At 44.2% G+C, this 8,811-nt stretch overlaps 1 protein-coding gene across 1 annotated transcript in view; it reads right to left on the bottom strand.

Annotated features, from left to right (window-relative positions):
* The window catches only part of RIPOR2 (RHO family interacting cell polarization regulator 2), a 205,629-nt gene that overhangs the window by 194,070 nt on the left and 2,748 nt on the right, over nt 1–8,811 (bottom strand). The gene's annotated exons all lie outside the window — the stretch shown is intronic.

The raw sequence follows: 8,811 nt of genomic DNA, 5'->3' as shown, positions 1-8,811 counted from the left end.
AGGGAAAGAAAATGGAGAGAGTTATAACAGGCAGCCAGAAAGCTCTTGAACCCCAGCAGGACTCCTGGATCCTCTGTGACTGTGTCATAGCTTGTCAGGGCCAGCACAGCCTCCACTAGAGAACGGCTCTTCCCTCTCTCCCATCCTGGTTCTCCTGCCTCCCCTGGCCTCTGCTCTTCTATATCAGTCTGGGTTTAGGTCTCACATTGGGAGAAACAATCCCTGACTTGTGTACAGGCTCTGCGATCACATACAACGTCAAAGAAAAAAATGTAGGGTTGCTACCTTCTGAACCATAATCCTTTAGTGCTGATTGAATAAAGTATCCCTGAGTAGTTCCCACTAATATTCCCAGGGTACTAATATTCACAGGGCACAGATGAGGCACACTGGGACCCCAGAGAGTTTCCTTGTCCTTGATTTGCCTAGAGATTCCCAAGACAGGCACAGAGCCATGAGGACCATGGAGACCTCAGGGGCTGTTCACTCTGCTGATCGCTGTTTGCCCATGCTTTTTGGTGATGAGAGATCTTACCACCTGCACATGATTAAACCTTATAAAAATACATCCAGTAATGGATACTACTCTGCAATGAAGATGACAAAGGTGCATGCAGCAACATGGATGAACCTCAAATGTATTATGCTAAATGAAAGAAGCCATACTCAGAAAGCTACAGGTTATAGCCTATAAGACATTCTGAAAAAGGCAAAACTATAAGGACAGAAAGCAGACCATCAGTTGACGAAGGCATGGGTTGACTACAAAGGAGCATGAGGGGATGTTTGAGGTGCTGGAACTTTTCATATCATGATTGTTGTGGTAGTTACACAACCATAGGTGTTTGCCAAGATTCACAGGACTGTACGCTAAAAAGTAAAAGTGGTCTTATAAAAAATGTACTCTATGTAAATTAAACCTCAAAAAACTTGACTAGATATTTTTAAAGAAACAGTAACAAAGATTAAATGACATACATATTGAAGTGTTTAGAGTGAAATGTATGGATGTCTGTAACTAAATTTGAAAGCATTAAAAATAAGATTTACTGATGGATTGATAGAGGGGTGGATATATGGGTAGATATAAGATAAAGCAAGTGTAATAAAATATCAGTGGTAGAATCTAGGTAGTAATACGGATGTTCCCTCTATAATTCTTTTAACTTTTCTGTATGTAAAAACTGTTGCTTATGAAATCTCGGAAAACATTAAAAAATACATCTAACACATCCCTTCATCATCTGTACCATTTAGAGGGTGCTTGCAGGCCCACAAAATTGCTTTCATCGTTTCTGATAGCTCAAAAGAGCATCCTTTCTCTCCCTTTGAAACCATCCTGACAGAAGTAAAGCTTCCTCTTGGTCCACAGGGGGGAAATCTCTTGAGATTATTTGCAGGCTCATTTACATGAATTTGCTATCCTGCCATTAACACAATATTAGCAAGTAAGTCCTTTATGGGTTTTTGTTACTTGCTTGAAAATTGAAGGATTGGATTAATTTGACTCTATTCGTACACAAAACCTCAGGGAACAAAGCTCTGGGCAGCAGCAATTCCAAGAGTTATTAGCAAATATCCTAGACTCTGTTTTTCTTGATCTTTTTGCCGAACTCTTTTTGGGTGCAGGCTTAAGATGCCTCTTCACGTTCCATTCTATGATGGAGCTAAGTGCCAAGCTACCCACCCCTAAGCACAAGGACATCCTGGTGCCTTGGGAACCAGGCACCAATGGCACCAACCTGCAACGGGATAGGGAATGGTCTTATTCCCAAATCACCCTTCATTTTGGTGGGGGATGAAAAGATTTACCCTTCAAGGACTGTGTGTGGGATAGTTTTCTGAAAGTAGATACACAAACCCTCTCCTGATTACCCTGACCTTTTAAACACTCCTCCTTACCATCTGAGTACAGAGAGTCAGAGACACCCAGGCTATGTGAATAATTAAGCGAACAGTTCAGTCCCCATCCAATACAATCCACTTTTATAATTAAAATAATTTTTTCAGGAATAAGTGAATCAGATAAGATACATTTAAACTGCCCAAACTCTGCAGGCCTCCATTTGAATTTGGCTGTATGGATCCAGTCTAAAGATATTTATGGCCATTGACTGTCAGAAAGGTATTCAAGTTATGTTGTTAAGTGAAACAAGCAAGTTGCAGAACAGAGCCTATGAAAATAATATATTGAGTATGTTTTAGAAAAAGAAATGGGAGCACTATGCTGTACAATGAGGGGGCTGGGAATTCTAGATGACTTTCCCTCTCTCTCTTATGTGTTTCTGAATTGTTTGAGTTTTATACAACAAAGACATAATAGCTTTGTATCAGATCAAAACAAACTAAAGACATTTATTTTTTAGTGCTGCTGCCCAAGCTCACAGTCATCACATTCTTTTTTTTTTTTTTTTTTTTTTGCGGTCCGCGGGCCTCTCACTGTTATGAACTCTCCCGTTGCGGAGCGCAGGCTCTGGACACGCAGGCTCAGCAGCCATGGCTCACGGGCCCAGCCGCTCCGCGGCATGTGGGATCCTCCCAGACCGGGGCACAAACCCATGTCCCCTGCATCGGCAGGCGGACTCCCAACCACTGTGCCACCAGGGAAGCCCCAGTCATCACATTCTTGACAACTGGGGTGTGTCTGTGTGTGTGTTTGTGTATGTGTACACAAACATACACACATATTCCTATGCAGTTAAACAGTTTCTTGGATCTTGATATAGAAAAACTGGTACTTACATAGTGGCTTGCTTTTAGGCTAACATATTTCCAGATGGTTCCTATCCCCTAAAACCCTCCTTCCCCCCAACATAATACACTGGCTTAATGCTACTGAGAAAATTTGCTATTTTGGTAATTTTCTGCTTCCAACCAGAGTCCAAGTTGGTATCCCAGTGGTTAACTTTTGGGCTCTTTAGATCTGTCCACCAACAACCAATCTGAGGATTAAAGCCTTTAAGACCCTCCACCAAGCTCTGAGTCCTCTAATCCCACTGCTGTTTTCATTCTTTTTAATTTCATTTAGTTGTGTTCGAATTTGTTTCTTCTTTCTCTCCTTCCCCTTTCCCTCCACACCCTCCCTTTTGTCCCTCCTTGGCTGGAGATGGCTAAAATATCTGTCCAGATCAATGTACATACAAAGAGAGCACTTTCTCAACCAACAGAACCCCCTTGAATTATTCAAAGTATCTCCCTTTCTCGGGTTTCCCATGCTTTTAATCCTTGACAGTATAAGCTGGAATGGGGCATCTGGAAGTAGCACTCTGGGACTCAATCACTCAGGCAGGAAGGCTGAGGGTAAGGCTTCTATGGAAAGCAATCAATCTTCTGGTTGATGAGAAAACAGGTAATGTCGTGTTGGAAGCTATATAACTAACTCTTACACCAGTATGAATACTAGGCTCCCTAAACGAAACACAGTCAAATTCTCAGTCACTGACAAAACAGCTGGTAAACAGGATGCAGAACTGCGGAGAAACTCAGGCCCTGGGGGGCCAGCCTGCCCGCCGTCTGGGCTGAGGCTGTTCATGGGCGACTTTAGCAGGTGGCTAGACTGGAACCTAGGAAAACGTGTGACCCGTGGTTTACAGAAATGTTCTAAAAGGCTTCTTTATTTGGTTTTTTTATTTTACACTTGGGGTGATCCCCTTGCTTACCTCCTCCCAAATCTTTAAGCTTATGGCTTTAAAGGAAACAGGAGCCAGGCGAGGAATTCATGGGGTGTGAGACAGAACAGAGCCACTATGGAAACCAGTATGGAGGTTCCTTAAAAAACTTAAAATAGAGCTACCATATGACCCAGCAATCCCACTCCTGGACACATATCTGGAGAAAACTCTAATTTGAAAAGATACATGCAGCCCGATGTTCATAGCAGCAGCATCTACAATAGCCAAGACATGGAAGCAACCTAAATGTCCATTGACAGATGAATGGATAAAGAAGATGTGGTACATATATACAATGAAATATTACTCAGACTTAAAAGAGAACGAAATCATGCCATTTGCAGCAACATGGATGGACCCAGAGATTATCATACTAAGTGAAGTAAGCCAAACAGAGAAAGACAGATATCATGTGAAATGACTTATATGTGGAATCTAAAAAAGTGATATAAATGAACTTATTTGCAAAACAGAAACAGACACACAAACAGAGAAAACAAACTTGTGGTTACCAAAGGGGAAAGCAGGGGGCAGAGGGGGATAAATCAAGAGTTTGAGATTAGCAGATACAAAGTACTATATATAAAATAAACAACAAGGTCCTACTGTATAGCACGGGGAACTATATTCAATATCTTATAATAAACTATAATGGAAAAGAATATGAAAAAGAATATACGTATATAACTGAATCACTTTACTGTACACCAGAAATTAACACAACTTTGTAAATCCAACTATACTTCAATTAAAAACAAACACAGAGAAGACCAGCCCGAGTCAGCAAGAGCGGCACTAGGAATCTGACATTTGGGAGTCATTCTAATTAAGTCAGATCAATGGCAAGATACTGAGGCAGCAAGTCAGGAAAGGCAGCAACACGGCTTCTGCTGTGGTCTAGGACGTTTGGGTGCCTGTATCCAGGCTGAAAAGGTCAATCTGCAGCCATATGGCTTCCCTAAGCTGGTGCAAAATCCCAGAGGGGAGGAGCCCTGAGGAGAAACGTGAGAGTCGTTCCAGCCCCACAGCACGTCTGCCGACCCTCCCCAGATAACAGGTGAGCTGGGCGGAAAACCGATAGTCAGCAGGCTGCTCTGTAAGCTGATGCTGGGTCTCTGGCGAGCACGGGCCATCTGCAGAGTGGGCGGCCCCGCGCGGATGGAAGAGGCTGGGAAAGGCGCTGTGCACACTCCTCCATCCATCAGCCCCTGGCTACCTGGGGCCTGCCCAGCACCAGCCCTTGTCTTCCGTTTCATCTGGAGACACAGAGGTATTTAGAAAAGACTCCAAGGCCACACCCAGTAAGGAATAACCGGCTGGGTTCTTACCTCCTTGTGTAGGAGAACCGTCAGTCTGGGAGAGCCCCCTTTCAAAATCACACCCGCTCTCCCAACCACTGTCCAGGGATGGGTGTGCGGAACTCAGACTGCTGCTTACGGCTCCCCTTCTTGCCCCATCACAATGGAGAATACCACCACACTGAGTGAGGAGAATGGCCGAACAAGACAACCATGTCACATCAACGCTGGGAAGGAAGTGACAAGTGGTATCTTTGAGACAGCAGCATTCGCAAATCTCCAACGTGTATCAGCTTTGTCACTGTTGTCTTTTCAGGGACAGAGTGAACTCATTCCCATTGCTTCAGTTGGGTCCACAGAGGGTGTCACCCTAAGCCTTCTCCAACAAAGCTCTCCCCAGACATGGAGTTCCACCTTTCAAGGCAGCAAAGCAATAAGTTCCACTTGGGCTATGTCACGTGGATGCATTTACTTGTACTGCAAACAGCCTGGGGATCCTCCACTGGGGACAACACTCACCCCAGCTTCTCAGAAGAACAGGAGTTAACTGCACCCCCAGGGGCCAGTGGTTTTCCCCTGGCAGGGCTGGGTTGCCTCCTACCTGGTGTGTTGCAATCTGGCCGGGTATGGGGGTGAAGTGGGGTGATGTTAGGATCTGAGTAAGAGGGGGCTGCCTTCTCCAGCATGGCATTTTCCCCAACCCAAAAGCGTGGTGGTGGCAATGGTAGCCCCTTTATCCTGTCCCAAAGGTCACCATTACCGTTACCAGTCTCTCGGATCCCAATAGCTACCGCTGCCACCTGCCAGGCACTTGATACATTTTATGTCTTTTAATCCCCCTAATAACACTGCGAGGTTGGTGTCGTTATAACAACCATTTTGGGCTTAAGGAAGCAGACATTTCAGGGAAGTAGAATGACTTGCCCACAGCCCAAGAGCTAAGATGCAGAAGTAGGATGTGAAGTCATATCTCCCTGTTACCAAAGTTTATACATTTTCCAGGCTTTCTTCTCTTTCATCACCCCTAAACTTTAGCAGATTCAAGGGAAGAAAGGGTCACAGGGCACCCTCTTATCTGTGCCTACCCCCTACTGCCAGACCCTGCCCTGACACTGCTGTCATCATTCAGAAAGCCAAGTGCCCACTGTGCTCTCTCTAGACCCCTTTTTACCTGGGGAGATCTCAGTAAGCAGCTTGATACAGTTTTCAGGGTGTCAGATAAGCCTCTCCTCAAGATATCTGCCCACCATCACATATTTGGGTCTTTCTCTGCTGGTATCTTTCATTTTATTATTTAAACAATTTATTTAATTGATGGCCTCTTTTAAAATCTGAATATCCCTAAGAAGGGTAACACATTACAGCTCTCGTACCTCGGTTCCATTATTTTCCACCCCACACTATTATAGACTGTAAATAATGTAAATATCTCATTACAGACCCTGGCAGTGAAAAGAAGTGAGAGGGACTAGGGGAAATTGGACTTTGGGAGTCATTGCTTTAACATGATTATAAAATATGAATATAATTTTGATTGAATTCAAACCTTTTTGAGTACGCTAGGTGCCAGGCATTTTGTAAGGGTTTACAGGCATTAGGAGGGCACATTAAGAATTGTATTCTGCCTGGGAGATTTGAATATAAACTATGTATTAAACAATATTAGGGGATCACTGTTAATTTTATTAGGAAGTTATGTAGAGAAAGGCCCTTATTTTTTAAGGATGCTCTTACTAAAATATTTAGAGTTGAAATGTCAGAATGCCCGCAATTTATTTTAAACTATTTCAGTAGGAAAATAGAAGAAGCAAATATGGCGAAATGTTAACAACTGTTCAATTAGATGGGTATATGAGATTCATTATATTATTTTCTCTACTTTCCTGTATGTTTAAAAATTTTTCACAATAAAAAGTAAAAAAGAAAAACAAAGCCAGTAGCTCAGAATCAAGGTTCTGTTACAAGGATGACAACTGAGTTTGGAGTAAGCAGAATTCTAAGATGGCCCCATGATTCCTGCCCCCTGGTACACATGCTATATGTCATTCCCTTATGTAGGTGTGGGCAAAACTCGTGAATATGGTGAGATTTTACTTCCATTATTAGGTTTTGGTATATGGCAAATGTTAAAAATTTGCAGGGCTTCCCTGGTGGCACAGTGGTTAAGAATCCGCCTGCCAATGCAGGGGACATGGGTTCAAGCCCTGGTCTGGGAAGATCCCACATGCTGTGGAACAACTAAGCCCGTGTGCCACAGCTACTGAGCCTGTGCTCTAGAGCCTACGAGCCACAACTACTGAGCCTACATACTACAACTATTGAAGCCCACACGCCTAGAGCCTGTGCTCCACAAGAGAAGTCCCCGCAATGAGAAGCCCACGCACCGCAATGAAGAGTAGCCCCTGCTCACCACAACTAGAGAAAGCCCATGCACAGCAGCGAAGATGCAATGCAGCCAAATATAAATAAATAAATAAATAAATGATTTGCAGATGTAATTAAGGTCCCTGATCAGTTGATTTTGAACTAATCAAAAAGGAAATTATCTTGGGTGGGCCTGACCTAATCAGGCAAGTCCTTTAAAGGAGAGATTACAAGCAGCAACAGACACTCTCTCGTTGGCCTTGAGGAAGCAGACTACCATGCTGTAGAAAGGGCCATGTGCCAGGGAACAATGGGTAGCCTTTAGTTGCTCAGGGCCTCAGTCCTACAACCACAGGGAATTGAATTCTGCCAACAACCACTGAACTTGGAAGGAGACAATGAGCCTCAGGAGACTGTGGTCTTGGCTAACACCTTGACTGCAGCACTGGGAGACTGAGAAGAAGACCCAGCTACTTCATACCCAGTGTCCTGACCCATGGAAACTGTGAGATAATTAATGTACGTTGTTGTTTTCTTTTTTTTTTTTTTTGGCTGTACGCGGGCCTCTCACTGCTGTGGCCTCTCCCATTACAGAGCACAGGCTCTGGACGCGCAGGCTCTGGATGCGCAGGCTCAGCGGCCATGGCTCACGGGCCTAGCCACTCCGCGGCATGTGGGATCTTCCCGGACCGGGGCACGAAACTGCGTCCCCTGCATTGGCAGGCGGACTCCCAACCACTGCGCCACCAGGGAAGCCCTGTACGTTGTTTTAAGACAATAAGCTTGTGACAATTTGTTATGAAGCAATAGAGAAAAAAACAAATCCAGGTTTCAACTGTTGTGGCAATTATAATTGATTACAAATAGCAGCACTATATTGGAAAGGATTCTAAGATTGGGCATGGCCTCCTTGGGAAAGAAAGATATGGAGAAAGCTGTGGTTGATTAGCAATGTCTGCACGGGCATGCAAAGGGTGAGTGGTGGCATGTATACCCTCTATTGCCATTCAAGGTCACTTTGTGTATTTGAGGAAAAAAGGATTATTAACTTATTTTTCTCAATGACAGAATAACCCCAAGAGGCAACAACGCTTGTGTCTCCAAGTCAGAGGTGATGCTGACCTGTGAGAAAGGCCTCAGAGAAAGAGGATGGGAAAAGTTATCCAAGACAAATCTTAGCAATTGCAAAACAATGTCTAGGACTAGCCTTGCAGGCCGGTGTTTGCAGTGAGAGGCTTCTCCATTGTTCCTTCCCTCTTCAGTGTCTTCACGCTTTCTCCCTTTCCACAGCCTCTAACTCTCTGCCTTCAAACATGCTCAGTGGTTCCATGAGTTGGAAAAATCAACCCCAAACAAAGTCACTTGATCCTGCTGCTATTTCTAACTCAACCTGACCCTGATACAGCAGAGCTCTTGACCATCCTGGAGGAATGTCAGAATCCCTCCTTCCTCAGACACATAGGCCAGAGAGGTCAGGC

The sequence above is a fragment of the Lipotes vexillifer genome, unplaced genomic scaffold (assembly GCF_000442215.2).
Source record: "Lipotes vexillifer unplaced genomic scaffold, Lipotes_vexillifer_v1.1 scaffold1643, whole genome shotgun sequence".
NCBI lineage: Eukaryota > Metazoa > Chordata > Mammalia > Artiodactyla > Lipotidae > Lipotes > Lipotes vexillifer.
The sequence above is the reverse complement of the archived record's forward strand: the minus strand, read 5'-3'. Positions and strand labels throughout refer to the sequence as shown.